The sequence below is a fragment of the Canis lupus genome, chromosome 34 (assembly GCF_003254725.2).
Source record: "Canis lupus dingo isolate Sandy chromosome 34, ASM325472v2, whole genome shotgun sequence".
In the NCBI taxonomy this organism is placed as follows: domain Eukaryota; kingdom Metazoa; phylum Chordata; class Mammalia; order Carnivora; family Canidae; genus Canis; species Canis lupus.
In genome coordinates this window covers 41,931,052-41,947,300 of record NC_064276.1, presented here as the reverse complement: position 1 = coordinate 41,947,300, position 16,249 = coordinate 41,931,052, and the positions used below count along the sequence as shown (strand labels likewise).

General features: G+C 48.1%; 1 protein-coding gene and 1 long non-coding RNA gene across 2 annotated transcripts in view; one reads left to right on the top strand and one right to left on the bottom strand.

The window, feature by feature from the left end:
* Positions 1–16,249, bottom strand: part of KCNMB2 (potassium calcium-activated channel subfamily M regulatory beta subunit 2) — a 198,116-nt gene that overhangs the window by 143,815 nt on the left and 38,052 nt on the right.
* On the top strand, positions 7,438–9,694 carry LOC112645999 (uncharacterized). The gene is made up of 2 exons (XR_003127412.3): positions 7,438–7,888; positions 9,478–9,694. It is a non-coding gene; the product is annotated as an uncharacterized LOC112645999 (long non-coding RNA).

Below are 16,249 nucleotides of genomic sequence, written 5' to 3'. Positions count from 1 at the left end.
AGCGGGCCCGGAGAGCCTTGCACGGAGTCCACTGCAGCAAGAATAACGGCCTCCAGCCGTCCCTTGGCGGAGACGCGTCCCACGGTGCATCGCGATGCCCCCCCCGCCCCCCGCCCCGAGCGCATCAGCCTTCCAGTCGGTTCCTGAGCGTCTGGCCTTCCACAGCGACGGCTCTGCCCAGAGTGGGCCGAGTCCACGTGTCTGGCCCACGGACTCTCTGTGTGGATGTGGCTCAATCTCCTGGGGACCCGGCCTCATGACCCGGTCATTCTCTGCAGAAAGTCCCACGTTGTCATGATGCGCCGCGGGCGCTCCTCGGTGAGGCCTGCTCTGGGTGAGGCCAGGGCCGCAGGGGCTCGGTCACCCGAGGACCAGCTCAGCCCCAGAGGAGGCTGCGGGCAAAGCTTGAGAGTCTTGGCGCGGCCGGGCTCAGGCCTGGGGCAACCCAGAGGGGTGGAGGAGGGGGCTTACCCCTCGGGGTGGTTACCCCCAGGCCATCCTTGGGTGTTCCATGGCCTCACAGGGTCAGGGGCCAGGGCCTTCTTTTGCTTTTACCATTTACAGCTGTGTGTCCTTGAGCAAACGACTTTCTGGAGATTGAACATTCTCAAGGGCAACCCAGGAATAAGGTCACCCCCTGTCTTTGTGTCTGTGGCAGCGTCAAACAAAATAATAACGAACTATGCGTCGTAAGCTTTAAAGCGCTCTAGTCACAGGGGTGGCGCATGCTAAGGCTCCGAAGTCAGCCTTTTGTTTGTTCGTTCATCAAATATCTACCCGGCGCTCACCGCGTCTAGGCGCGATGCTAGGCACTAGGCCCCGCAGCGGTAGACAGTCTCTACGGACAGATGCCGCCCCCAGGACGGATGAGGAGGCACGTTTTAAACAAATTATTATGCAACTCATAGTTTTAAGACGTATTACACTTACTATGTGACAGTCTTGTTTTAAGTTTTTTTCTTTTTTTTTTTAAAGATTCTATTTATTTACTCATGAGAGACACAAAGAGAGAGAGAGAGAGGGAAGCAGAGACACAGGCAGAGGGAGATGCAGGCTCCATGCAGGGAGCCTGACGTGGGACTCGAACCCAGGACCTCAGGGGAAGGGGTCACGACCTGGGCCAAAGGCAGGTGCTAAACCGCTGAGCCACCCGGGCTGCCCCATTGTTCCAAGTTTTAATTTATTTAATCCTCCAAACAATTTTATGTGAGGCAATAATGTCATCCCATTTTACAGATGGGGAAACTGAGGCCAAGAGATTAAACAACTTAAAAAAAAAAGATGAGACAATTTTTTCTGGGGGTCTTGCAGATAGCAAGTGGTAGAAACAAGAGAAGAACTTATTCCAGAAAAAAAAAAAAAAAAAAGAACTTACTCAGCCTGGTTCTAAATTCTATGTTGGTCTAATAATCCGTACTCCCGACTACCCCCCCTATGTGAGCTGGCCCCTCTGGGGGGTGAGCGCACTCCCTTCCAAATTCCTGCTAATCCCTTCCTCGTGGGGTTATTTGGGGGATAAGCGAGGACTTGTAAGGGAATGAACCAGGAACCGACATCAGCAACGCAGCCTAAATGTCAGTTTTTAGCTGCTCATCATGATAAATGCAATGGAGGAGACGCGCCAGGCGCTCCAGGGGGTGACACAGGGGGACCTAGCTGGCTGCTGAGGGGGGCAGGCCGCGATTTCCGGAAGAAACGCCCAAGCTGAGGCCCACGAGGCCCAAAGGATGAAGTAAGAGCAAAGGAGTGGGAAGGAGAAGCGAGGCATGAGGGCCTGCGTCAGGCCCGGGCAGGGGGCTGCAGGGGGCCAGGGAGGGGGTCAGGCTCCCATTGTGCTGATTTGACCCCGTTATCCCAGGCGCAGGTAATTTCTCTGCATTTGGGGTCATTTTTCCTGCCTCTGGTCCCACATCCTCCCTCGTGGGGTGTGAGTCTGTCGTGGTCGTGGGGCTGCCCTTGGAGGGCCTGCGGACGCCGTGGCTGGTGCAGGGGGCGCATGGGGTCGCCCCGCACTGGCCCCTCCGGGCTGGTCCCCTGTGGGTCTCGCTCCCACAGCGACCCCTCACAGGCCCACACTGGGCCGCCCTGCTCCCTCCTCCCCCGCCCGCGCTGCAGCCCTTACCCCGGTTTCCCCTCCCGACCCACAGAGGTCCTGCCCATCTTACAGGGCGCTAACACCTGTTCTTTCTCCACAAAACCATCCCACATGGCGCCGGCTGCAGTGTGCGGCCCCGTCTTTAAGATGCCATATAGGTTGTGGGTTCTATTTCCCGGGTGTCATTTTCCCTCTAAAAAAAAAAAAACACACACACACAAAAATACAAATAGATGTTTTTTTTTTTTAGATTTTTTTTTAAATGTAAAATCTATACATACAAAAGTACAAAAAGTGCATCCGTAATGCTCTTACCCATCTAAGTGTTCTAACTGTTGCGCATTGTTTTCGGGTGGCACACGCACAGGTTGAGAACTGATCTACTTTCCGTTATGACATCACATCCGTAAAAATTCTTGCAAGACGTGGGGGCTCGCAGGACAGGGGCCTTGCGACCGAGCCGAGCCTGTCCCCGCGTGCGCTCGGACAGGCCACTCACCGCCTTGCCCGGCTCAGTCGCCTGCGTGGTCCCAGCGCTCGGCACACTGCGAGGACGTCCCCGGGCCCAACGCCCGCTTCCCTTCAAGACCATCCTCCTGAACGACTCGCCCATCTCAGAGTCAGCCTCTCTCCTGCCGCAGGGCCTTTGTATGTGCTGCTTCCTCTGCCGGGAACCCAGGCCTCGCCCCGCCCGGTGTCTCCCTCGCCTCCCAGGGCCCACTCGGGTGCCGGCTCCTCCTCAGCTCCAGCCTCCACGGCCCTCTGGGCGACGTCTACTGCTCAACGGCCCCGCTTAGCCCAACCGCTGGTCACATGCCTGCTGCATCCTCTGGAGGCTCCCTGAGGGTTCGCACCACGTTTGCTCCGTTCACCAACACTCTCTTGGCAATCGGGGGGATTCTGGGTGCATCATAGGTGAACCACAAAAAAGACTTTTGGGTAAATGACTTTGGTTGGGGCCCAGATGCCTGTGGCTCCGCGCTGCCCCGCAGCTGCTCCGGGATTTCCGGCCTGTGCAGCATCAGCCAAGGCCTCCGCCGGAGCCCGTCACCCTGGGCCCACCTTCCCGCCTCCTCCTGCCCCAACCACGCGGACACGTCGAGGAGACCTTGCGCAGACCCCGGTTATCGCAGAGCCACCCGATGAGTCAGTCTGGCACCAACACTTCCATCCCTCGCCATTCTTGGCCAAGGCCGCTCAAGGTGCGCAGGCAGTTACTGGCCAAGAGTTTGCATACTGGCCTGGCCTTCCCTGCTTGCCCTCTCCATCTCTGGCCCCTCCCGGTTGCTTGGGGCACTGCTCTCAGGGCTCCCCTTTGACAGGAACCTTCTCTACTGATGTGTAAAATTCAGGCAACTTGCTTCTCCAAAGCACACGCGGAGCCTGCTGGCCGTGCTGTCAACTTTGGGCTTTCAGGGGAGGACACAGGCTCCCCAGGTGAGGACCTTCCGTGCGCTCTCTCTACCCCGGGACCTGGAGAAGCTACTGAGAACAGGCCAGGAAAACAGTGCAGGTTTTTGCTATTTCTCTGATCCTTATAGCAGCTTCCCCTCTGAGTGCTCGTGGACAGACGTGCCCTGACCCCAGCTCATGCTACCCAGCGACATCTGCATTATTCTTACTCAACCCAGGACTCCCCACAGGGCCGCAACCCCTCAAGAGCAGGGAGGGGGCCCCGAGACCTCGACCCAATCCCCTTCTTTACCTCCCTTATCTATTTCTGCTCCTGCTTCTCCGTTCCTACCAGCTCTGCCTTGCGGTCCCCCCGCCCCCGACTGCAATGCAGAGGATTCCTCCCCGATTAACTTTTCTAAATAAATTCTTTTTTTTTTTAGGATTTTATTTATTTATTCATGAGAGACAGAGAAAGACAGAGAGAGAGAGAGAGACACAGGCAGAGGGAGAAGCAGGCCCCACGCAGGGAGCCTGATGCGGGACTCGATCCCGGGACCTCGGGTTCACGCCCTGGGCTGAAGGCGGCGCTAACCCGCTGAGCCGCCCGGGCTGCCCTCTAAATAAATTCCTAAGCAGAAGTCCATTTCACAAAATAGACAAAACTGCTTTTTATGAGGGTGTGTGGATTCTACTTACTAAAAGGCAAGGTCTTCCTAAAAAAATTTAAAAAATTGAATCACCGTACGATCCAGCAGTCCTCTCCAGAGCATGTGTCCCAAAGAAGCCAAAGCAGGGTCTCGAAGAGACACCTGTGCCCGTGTTGACAGCAGCACTATTCACGCGGCCCAGAGGCGGAAGTGACCAGGTGCTCATCAATAGATGAATCAGGCAAACAAAAGGCGGAATGTACGTACGATGCTCCTTACGTGAGGCGGCAACACAGTCCAATCCATAGAAGCAAAGCATGGTGGCTTCGGGGGCAGAGGGTGCTGGGTGATGGGGAGCTGCCGTCTAATGGAAGTAGAGTTTCGGTGCAAAATGGCGAAGTTCTGAGACTGCGCAGCAGTAGGAGTAGACTTAACACCACTGGGCTGTAACTTAAAAATGGCTAAGACGGTCATTTTCACCGTGTATTGTGTCACAATTTGTGAAAAAGCAAATGCACAAGAAAAAAGTCAATGTAGGAGAATGAGAATGAAAAAAAAACAGGTATTTGGAGTCTTGGGTGGCTGTTCATTCTTTTTTTCTGTGTTTTTTTTTTTTTTTTTTGTGTGTGTGTGTGTGGCTGTTCATTCTTAACATTTGATGTATGTTCTGTTTTGGTGGATTTAAAATATATATATATATCCTGGGGCATTTTTTGCACCTGCCTTTGGCCCAGGGTGCGATCCTGGAGTCCCAGGATCGAGTCCCTCATCGGGCTCCCTGCATGGAGCCTGCTTCTCCCTCTGCCTGAGTCTCTGCCTCTCTCTCTCTATGTCTATCATAAATAAATAAAAATAAATTAATATATATATATCCTGTAGCCTGATGACTCTCCCTACCCCCCCCCCTTTTAAAAAATAAGTTGCTTTATAATTCCAGGCTCTTCACCAACTAAACACCTCGGGAGAATATTGAATTAAATTTGAGACATAAATTCAACCACTGTTGACGTGTTAAAATTTGATTTATGTCATCCTGGAATCTCTGTCGATTTATTCTTTTAACAGTAATTAAATGTTTTTAAAGACAAATCGAAGGCAAGTGTTTTGTGACCTTTGCAAAAACTGCATAAATCCAGAGCTTCGGTGAACCAAGGCTAGAACAGACTGGTGGTTTTCACCTGGCTTCCAGCTCCCTCCCATCCTCCACTCATCCGCTGGACTTATCTGTCTAAAACACCGGAGTGACCTTGACATTTCTGCTTAGACATTCTTGGCGCCACTTCATCCCTGTAGTGCGTGCGCAGCCCAAGCTATCCCTGGAGAGCACTGAAAATTGCCATTTCAGGACCTTCCCCAAACCAAATAAATTCAGTCTCCTCGGGTGGATGGGAGTATATTTCAGAAGCTCCTCGAGCGTCATGTGCAACCAGAATTTAGAACAACTGACTTAGAAGAAAGAATATATTCTCTTGGGACTCCCGGGTGGTGCAGTGGTTTAGCGCCACCTTCGGCCCAGGGCATGACCCTGGGGTCCCGGAATTGAGTCCCACATCGGGCTCCCTGCATGGAGCCTGCTTCTCCCTCTGCCTGTGTCTCTGCCTCTCTCTCTCTCTCTCTGTGTCTCTCATGAATAAATAAATAAAATCTTTTTTTAAAAAAAGAATATATTCTCTTTAACATGCCTCACAAGACTCTGAGAATCCAATTTTTCTCCGATTATGCTGGATTTCAACATGGCCCTGCACGCCTTGGGTGGCAGGAGGTTCCCTGGGCCCAAGCACACTCTAATCCCTTCCTCCTGCTTAGGCGGTTCCCTCTGACTCCAGCCGTTTCCACTCCATCCCCCCGACGGACTGGCATTCCACCCCGGAAGCGGGTCAAGCACCGCCACCCGTTTCATGTTGGCTCCTGCCTTCCATTACCCACCCCTCGCCCTCCCCGTCTCAAGTGATCAACGAACAAACTCTACTGCAACTAGAGCTTTCTTTTTCTCTCTCCCTCCCTTGCCATCTGGCTTATGGTTGATGCGTATCCTTGGGATAAGTTTCCTTTTCAGAATGAATGAATGAATGAATGAATGAAACATCTAACGGATTCCTAAAAAGTCTGATTACTTTACCTTTATAGACCAACTCAAATTCTGTAGGGCTTTACAGACATTTATTATCTATAATTTGCATCTCAGAAAAGTGTTGCTAAAAAAAAGAAAAAAAAAAGAAAAAAAGAAAAGTGTGGCTGTGCAGTTATCACTTGGCTGGACTCCCGTCCAGAGTCGTCTACAAATCCCAAGCTCACGCCTCCAGACCCTTTCCTACCTGGAACTACTGCCTGGGCTCAGATGGGGAGCGTGTGGCTGCAAGGCCAGGTAGTCTGAGCACATGACTGTATGCTCCGCTGAGATTCGGAGCTGGTGTTAGACTCTCACGAGAAGCTCAAGGTCTGTATACCTTAGCCCTTGTCCTGTATTTTGCTAGATCTTTGTCATCAAACGATGCTCCCTCCAAAAGTTCAAAAATCTGATTTCTTGTTAAGGCTTCATGATTTGCTTTCCACGCCATTTCTTCTCTTCTCCCCAGAATTTAATATTTGAAATATTGCGGAGCCAACACAACAGAGGGAACTGCAGCCAAAGAGATTATAAACAGGGTCAGGTGGGTTTTTTTTTGTTGTTTTGGTTTGTTTTTTGTTTTTGTTTTGTTTTGTTTTGTTTTGTTTTTGTTTTTGTTTTGTTTTTTGTTTTTGTTTTTGTTTGTTTTTTTGTTTTTCGTTTTTGTTTTTGTTTTTGTTTTGTTTTTTGTTTTTGTTTTGTTTTGTTTTTGTTTTGTTTGTTTTTTTGTTTTTTGTTTTTTGTTTCTTTTTTTTGTTTTTTTTGTTTTTATGTTTTGTTTTTTGTTTTTGTTTTTGTTTGTTGTTTTGTTTTGTTTTTTACTAGCAGAGCTTGGTCAGAGAGGGAAAAATGAAAATCAGCGCCCCAAATACCTTGTCCATAACCGTGCAAACCATGTGCCCATGGCAGCCTGGAAAATGAAGGGTGAAGGCACATCGTTCATATGTATTAATGCGAAATTACTGACATGGGGGTGCCCCAGCACCTCCAAGATTTCTGCTTCAGGAGTCCTAATGCAATTTCCGGGGAACGCTGTGTTTGTTGTATCACCGCACTAGTCGTGGAAATGACAGCGTGACTTTGTCCCCACTTTCATGCTTTGCATGCCAATTTTATCACAATCGGAATTTTCCCTTTGATTATTCTGGGGTCCTGGCTGTGCAAAGTCAGTGTTGTGCGCATTTCAAGGGGAACGAAGCTGGGGAGAGGCAAGTGGCTTTTCGACACCAGGACCCTTAGAGTGAGCTTTACTTTCTCCAGGACTATATGTCCTATGGGTCGTTTTCTCTGTCATCATGATGATATTGGGAACAAACTCTAAACTAGACGTTAATGGAGTCGTTACCAAGCCTCACGCTACGCATCTTTGTACCTATTAACATCATAATCAACATAACATTCCGGAGTGGCCTGCAGTCATAATTGATTCAGCAAGGCGATGCTTTCCAACTGGCCGAGGAGCCTCCTATGTGACGTGATAAGAATCCTTAACGGGCAAGAGGCATGAGAATGTCAGCTTCTGACCTAAACGCCTCCCCATGACGCCTGTTTGGGGCAGGTAGCTCGAGACTGTGACTAACCCTGTTCCTTTATGAGTGCCAAGTGTCCGCAGGGTGTCTGGCCCTGTGTAGAGAAGATGGGCAGGTACACCTGGGAAGCCTGAGCCTCGGGAAGGAAACCCCACTGACCCTCTTCTTTTCTCTCCAGCCATAAGCAACACAGAAACCTTGATTTGAAGCAAACAATGGAGTAGACGTGTTAACTGGAACAAGTTCTCTTATAAGTCACGTCTTTTGATTTTGGGACAGATTTATGGTAGCTGCTTGAGAAGCAAATTTGGAGCCTGATACAAAATTGGATCTTTTGTCTTTTAGACACATGGAAGGTCTTTGGAATCTGGCTGTTGTTGGAAGTGTCCGATTCATTCATGGACTTTATTATTTCTAACAAGGTTTTGACCCTCTTCAGGGTAGTGGTGTGGTGGTGGGGGCAGGGGCACAGAGGATGGGAGAAGACCATGGAACATTCTAAAGGATCGTTTAAAGGGGAAACAAGGAACAGTTAACCTCACCCAGAGGGGAAAACACAGACCATAATTTAACTTGTATTGATGTTGTCTCATGGAGAGTGGGACAAGGTCATGATGAGGGGAAGTGCTGGTGCAGAATTAAGGAAAGACCTTGGACTTTGCGTTAATGTAGACTTCGGTTCAAGCTGCTATGCGACCCTAGGAATTTGGTCACGTCATTCTGAGTTTGTTCCTTCATTTGTAAAATAGAAAATGTCTTTCTGCTTAGAATTTTCGTATAGTTTAGATAACGTAGGGAAAGGCCAAGAGTGTAGCAAGTATAAAAATCAGTGGTCATTGTTCTTACCCTGAACGGTTGTTGAGGAAAGGTTGTTAAAACAGACCATCTGCATCTGGGTGGAGGCGAGTGTGTGAGTAGGACTCAGAACCTCAGTCCATAAAGGGAAGGCGTCCAAGACAGGAGGCTAACGACGGAGAGTTGTCAAATGTGGGGAGAAAACGCGTGCCTCGACATCTTAGGGTACCAGTCCAAGCACAAGGTGGCAGGTGTGGCAGTGAGGAGGTTGGGTGGAGGGGGGTCCACATGCATTCTCAGGCACCTTTCCTCTCCCGCAGGGCTGCTTTAGGAGGCCCAAGTGTCGGTGCCCGAGGGTATTTCTGGAGGTTTAACCCAGATCCAAGACAGACATAGGGCTACTGACCTGCTGGATGGTAGCCAGAAGGACCATTTAGGTTTTCAGTCTTTACTATGAATTGGAAAAGGACTCGGGATGCCTATTACCCTGTGGAAGTTGTGTTGGTCTGTAGCTAAGGCTGAGGCAGACCTGGGGCTCCTCAGGGAGGCGTCGTGCAGAAGTGGGGCAGGCACAGCGTAGACTGATAAAGATCGTAAAATGTAAACCATCACGTGAGCGTGGGAGAAGTTTTTAATGTGTCCAAGCCCCTTTTGGCTGTGATATCCATCTAAAACTCAACAGCCCCGTCATACTGATGTATTATTGATTTCTGCTTCTTTTTTTTGCGAATATACGACCACTGAGGTGTAGAATCGCTCAGTGATTCCATAGTTAAGCTGATAATCGTATTCACCGTATCAATAATGAAGAGTCGAATAGTCTAATATCTCAATCAGCATAATTAATTCATTTATTAATTCATCTCACTTTTTAAAATGTTTCTATGTTAACATTCCTTTTATATCTAGGCTCACTTGTAAATAATGTCTACAGTTGACAACCTACAAATTAATATCTCGAGATGCAACTTCTCCTTCAAAGTCTAGACTCCTGTATTCAACCTCCAACAATGCAACCATCTCGAGTTCAACATCTCTTCGACTGAATTTCTAATTTGCTATCATCCCTTGAAAATGTGTTCCTTTTGCTACATCTCAATAAATGGCTACTCCCATTTTTCCAGTTGCTCTGCCTCCCTACTTGGAGGTCATCCTTGATACCGTCTTTCTGTCTACCCTATATGAACTCATCAGTAAATCCTATTGGCTCTAGTTTCAAAATATATTCAGACTCTGGTTTCTTTCCACCAACCCCTCTGTTTCCAAACTAAGTTCTTGCTCAGGCAATTTCTTCCTAATTAATCTTTCCTAAATAATCTTCCTAATTATGTTCTTCTCATACGCCCCTGCTCCCACAGACCATTCTCACCACAGCAGCCAGAGTGAGCTCTTTGTTAAGTACCAACCCATCATGCCACAACTTTGCTATGATCTTTTCAATTATGTTCCATCTAACTTGAGTATAAGATCCTACATGATCCACCCTATTTTCTGCCTCCCACATATCCCCTAATATTCTTCTCCATGTTCACTTTTCTCCTGTTTCAGGGGCCTCTCTGCTACTGATCAAACATGTCACACATATTGGGTACATAAGTAAGGAGGAGGGTGTTCCAGAAAGAACAGCATCTTCAAAGCCTTGACCCCTAAAGAGCTTAGCATGATTGGAATTTCAGTGCCTCGGGGGTTGGGGCAGGGATAAGCCTACACAAAAAGACACAGGCTTAGCAGGGACAGAGTGGTCTGGTATGCGATGCCCAAGAGTATGGAAGATGATCAACAGTATTTCAGAAAATAGAACTTGACATACTACAGGCATTAAATAACCATTGGTCAAAAAAAGTAAGCTTTGTCCAAAAATCAAGACAATGGAAGTTAGTCATCAGCTGGTTTTCAGAGTGGATATCAATGGGGTAAAAAAAATTAAACCAATGACTCAAAAAATGACTTAGAAATCAGTTTAGGAAACAATTCAACAAAAAAGCAGACTCATGGGCAGCCCGGGTGGCTCAGCGGTTTGGCGCCGCTTTCCGCCCAGGGTGTGACCCCGGGGTCCCGGGATCAAGTCCCATGTCGGGCTCCCTGCATGGAGCCTGCTTCTCCTTCTGCCTGTGTCTCTGCCTCTCTCTCTCTGTGTGTGTCTCTCATGAATAAATAAATAAAATCTTAAAAAAAAAGACTCATAAAGAACCAATACATACTTTTTTGGAAACTGTGTTCTCTGGCTTGACACTGGAGTATACTTAATTGTGGATTTCAGCTGCCCCTCTAGGAGGAACTGAGTCAGGTGATACATCACTTCTCCTGGTTTGCTTATTTTATTAAACACTGTTTTTTATTCTGGTACTTGTTCCCAGATGTATCATTTTCCATTTCAACATCATAAATATGTACATAAATATTTTAAAAGTTTCTGTTTTTCCAGATTGAATATGTGCCATTTAACAGGTATTACTTCTAACTGAAAAGTAGCTGGGGTGATCAACTGCTCTGGCCTTTGAACTTAAGTTAACCCAAATGGCATCAGGGATAGCATGTTGGAGTTGGCAGGAGCCTTAGAGATCGTCTACAACATCCCCACCCAGAGACCCCACTGCCTTTACTTCATTTAAAAAGAAAGAAATCGCGTGGCAGGGAGACTTGCCAAACCTCATAACTGTGGAGGCCAATGATTTGGAACACAGAAATGATGTTTTCTGAGGCCCTGTTATAGCAAAGGGGCCACACACACAAAGTAAAAAGGAAAGAGAAATGTTCGCTTTTCAAAAATTCCTCCCTGCAATGATGCAAATATAGGTGGCCTCGGTACTACGGTTTGAAAGTAGCGTAAGTGAAACAAGACATGCAGGCACAAACAATGAATTTACCAAAATATGTAGACCTTCTAGGATTATAGTGTTACCCGGGTGCCAGACTGGTCAATATTACTTTATTTATTTTTTAAGATTTTATTTATTTATTCATGAGAGACACAGAGAGAAAGAGAGAGGCAGAGACATAGGCAGAGGGAGAAGCAGGCTCCATGCAGGGAGCCAGACGTGGGACTCGATCCCGGGACCCTGGGGTCATGCCCTGGGCCAAAGGCAGATGCTAAACCGCTGAGCCACCCAGGGATCCCAATATTACTTTAAAAAAATTCTTCTCGACTAACATCTCTTGTTATGGAAAATACACGTAGGCCTTCACAGCTCTCCTTGTGGCTGCTGCCGGCCTAACATGATGATCCCAAATCCAGCTGTCCCTTTCCAACAATTTGAGTATCAAGCTCTCCTAATTTTGATGCATTTCCCATAAGTGTCGTTCCTCAAGAGAGTGTGAGACACACAGTAAATAATGTCTGGGTCTTCAGGGAACCTGTGTCTTAGAAACCTAGATGTGATCCCTTCTTTGGAGGAAGCAGAAGCAGATCAGCATTACCTTTGTGTTCCACCTAGACACTCGGTTTTCCAGGTCCTGAGATAACGTGGTCCGGCTATGCTTCTGGAAGTGCTTTGTGTGAGGACTGAGTGAAAGACCACACGCTGGGTAGCTTGAACATGATCTGCGGGTACTGGTGTGATTACGATAATTCAGATCGTCCACAAATATTGCCAGTAAAAGCAATAAGCCAAGGAAAGCAAAAAAAAAAAAAAAAAAAAAAAGGCCTGCAGGAAACCATGGATGCTGCGGATGTGAGGACGACGTACTCTTTTTGGCCTCGCGTGAAATAAACAAGCTTGAACTGGGTTATTATAAAATAAATGGCATAGCACGGAAATGGGCTTTAGGAATCATCTAATCCAGTGATTTTTACCAAAAAAAAAATTGTAGCTACAGATTCTTTTTTCAAGCACAGTTTTATATAGAGCCCTCAAATATAAAAAGATAAAGGCAGAGCTGCTCTGAATGAAGCAGGGGGCAGGGAAAGGCTGGCCCGAGCTTCTCAAGCTGCTGACTGTCAGGCTGGATCTCTTCCATCAGAGCCCGGGCTTGGGCGGAGGGGCCCTGCTGGAGTCCTTGCCTTCGTTTTTGAGAGCAGTGACTGACCGCAGAAGTTAGGGATTTGTCCATAGCACGAAGGGGTAGAGCCAGATTTTAGCAACTCACCTCCGCACTCCTTCGTACTCCTAAGAAGTCTGGCTAAGTGCCCCTAACCCCCTGGGCTTCCTCAGGGAGATTGCTCTAAAGCAAGAAGACAGGAGCTCTACCTCCCTACTCGGGAGGGTCGGGAAGGTCGAGGGCTGAGAGGCACAGGCTCCCTGTTTTGCATGGAGCTCCCTGGGTAGAGCCCATGGTTCTGGGACAAGAATGAGCTCTGGAAAAGGAAAAAGTAGTAAAAACGTGGTGATCCTTGCAACTCGAAGATAAGGAACGTGAAACATCACAGTCAGCTCTTCCTTTGGACAGACTCGCATACGTGTTGACCCCTCAAATGGATTTTTAGGGTTTCCGCATTGCGTATTGATGGTGTGTGGGAAGCTTGAGATTTTCCTATGGCGGTTCTTGGGTGTGGGACTGAGTCAGAGGATGGGCGTCACTAAATAAAGGCTCCTCGGAGGGGATTTGAAAGACCTCAGCCTCTTCTCCATTCTAGAACGTACCATGTTTTATAAGCTTCCTCTGCAAAATCCTGAAGCAATTTGCGTCCAGCCACTAATCTTAAGTTGTTTTTTAGTGGTTCGTGCAACATCATTCAACACATTGAAATAAAGTTAATAGACTTGCTTTTTCCCTCCTTCAAGTAGAGACCAGGAAATCTCCCTGTTTGGGGGTAAAAGTTCCAAAAGTGTGGGATCCCTGGGTGGCGCAGCGGTTTGGCGCCTGCCTTTGGCCCAGGGCACGATCCTGGAGACCCGGGATCGAATCCCACGTCGGGCTCCCTGCATGGAGCCTGCTTCTCCCTCTGCCTGTGTCTCTGCCTCTCTGTCTCTCTCTCTCTGTGTGACTATCATGAATAAATAAATAAAATCTTTAAAAAAAAATAAAATAAAAAAAAAATAAATAAATAAAAGTTCCAAAAGTGTCAGTGCAGTGTGATTTAACTCTCCAGTTGACCTTTGAGCTGTGTGGCTCCAGTTCTACATGGATTCTTTCAACAATACAATGCACTACTGTAAATGTATTTTCTTTTACGGTTTTCTTACCATTTTCTTTTCTCTAGCTTTATTGCGACAATATAGTATGTGTACATACGACGTGCGAAAAGCGTGTTAATCGCTTTGCTATTGGTAAGACTTCTGATCAACCGTAGGCTATTAGTAGTTAAGTTTTGGGAAAGCCAAAGTTTATATGTGGATTGTCAACTACACGGGGTCAGGGGTTGTTCAGGGGTCAATTTTATTTTTAAAAGGGATTAAAGTATTAGATGAAAGGAGGATGCTTGAGGGCATGGGCATTGGAATCAGACTGTGCGTACTGTTTGAGCCAATTATAAGGCATAGACCAGTGGAGCAGAGTAGGGTGCACATCACACCCTCCACCCAGCCCACCACGCTCCTGGGATACATGCGGCTTTGTCAATCAGGAAAAGAGCAGGAGGCTGTTAGGTCCATTTGGAGAGAAATAAAAAAGAATGCTCCCCTGGTATCATCCAAAACAAATTCCAGGTTCATTAATATTCTAAACCCATAAAACTATATTGTCCTAGAGAAAAGTATCAAGGAATAATGTTTTAATCTTGACATCAAACCCGACAACCAGGGATCCCTGGGTGGCGCAGCGGTTTGGCGCCTGCCTTTGGCCCAGGGCGCGATCCTGGAGACCCGGGATCGAATCCCACGTCGGGCTCCCTGTGCATGGAGCCTGCTTCTCCCTCTGCCTGTGTCTCTGCCCCTCTCTCTCTCTCTCTGTGACTATCATAAATAAAAAAAAAAAAGAAGAAAAAAAAAGAAAAAAACAAACCCAACAACCATCAGGGAAAGATTGGTATGTTTGATCGTAAGAAAAATAAAAACTGTGCCACAAAATATATGTAAATGCAGAAAAAATACTCAATAACATGCGAGGAATGGTTACCTATTGCTAACGTAATGCAAAGGACATGGGCATATATTACTCAGGCTACGAGAGAAACATTAAAAAGAAAAATGTTTAGAGAAAATGTAGTTGTGCTTAGGTATTGATCTACCTGAAAAAATATGATAGGATTTTTAATCACTGCACAATTTTACCTTGTATCAGTCCTATTTCTTTCATTAGTAGAGATTATTTTTTCCCTCAGTTGCTTCTAGAAAACCTCACAGCTCCTACCCCTTTCTCATCTTGAGATGAGCTGTACGAAGAGAGACTGCCTGGGTCAGGCTGAAGCAGAGGGTGGCCCGGAAGAGCCCGTCCTTGGCCCCGTTGGAGCTGTTGCCGCCCACTGCCCCCCGCCATCCGTGGGCATGGCGCCGAGCGCCTTTGTACTCAGGGTCTCCAGCGGTGCTGCAGCTGAAGAGGATTTGTTCTCGCGGGAGGAGAACATCAGGGTGGGAAGGGACCTCAGGATTCACGCAGTCGCCTCGCTCGCCCCCAGGGTGGCTCCTCCCGGCCTCCCCTCCCGGGCCGTGAATGTGCCTCATGGCAGGAGGAGCCATGGCGGTCCTCCCACCCCAGGATCCTACTGAGTCTCAGACACCACTGTCCCATGGAGACGGAGAAGCATCAGTCAAAGATCACATTGTAAAAGGGCTTGGCTTGCTTTCTGGCTAAAACTTCTGTTCCACTGCACGCTACACACCGAGCAGTGGACTCACCCGGCGTGCTGGAGCTTTTATGAGAACGGGTCCCTAAGTATCTGCGCTCATTATCCTGTAAATGATCACTTTTGCTTTCTCTCCCACTAGTGCCATCATCTCTAATAAAGCAGCTTATACATGTTTTGACTGAGACCACACTGCCCCAGAGAGCGAGCATCCTATTGCTTTAATAATAGAAATGCAGGAGTATCCAGGCAGCCTCCGTCAGAGGCCCAGGCCTGGGAGCAAGTCTCAGCCAGTCCACCCCATGTCTGTAGGGAAGCAAGTCTGGGTGAAGCCAGAGCATGGGACGCGTGCAGGGCCCCCTGGCTTGACCTTCTCAAGGCCCCATCATGCTGCAGTGGGAGTGCTCTGCAAACAGTCCCACATGCTCCCCCCCAACCCTGAAAACTCCCCCTATAAGGACTTGGTTCTCCAGGAGGGAAAATGCACAGAAAATGACGATCCCATCTTTGATGCGTGGTGGCCATGATATGGAAGGAGAAGTTCTCTAGTCTAATGACAAGCATGCCAAGGGCCTAGCGTAATAGCTGGAGCTTAAGTGATGCAGATTGGCTCTGTGGGGAAAACAACAGCAAAAACAAAACAAAAAACAAACAAACAAACAAACACCCGAAATGACCCTGAGAGGGGAAACAGACCTTCATAAATTTGATCATACATCACAAGTGGGACCAAAGAGCCACTGGGACCAGCACTTGCACAAATGTAATGCTGATGCTACTTTCAACAAGTTCTGCCAAAATCCTAAAACCAAGAGCACCCTGGAGCTGATAATCCAGAGAAAGCGTCTACTTCCCATTCCCTGAAACCCAAGCGGAGGAGAGAGGACCCTGTCCGAGCACTGTAACTGCCAAGAGCCTCCATCAGACACTGAGTTTGCCCCGTGAGTCCCCAGCCCATGGGGAGGGGCCTGGCCGACAGCCCCCACGGAGGCCCGCAGGTGGGACGGGGCCACGGGACAG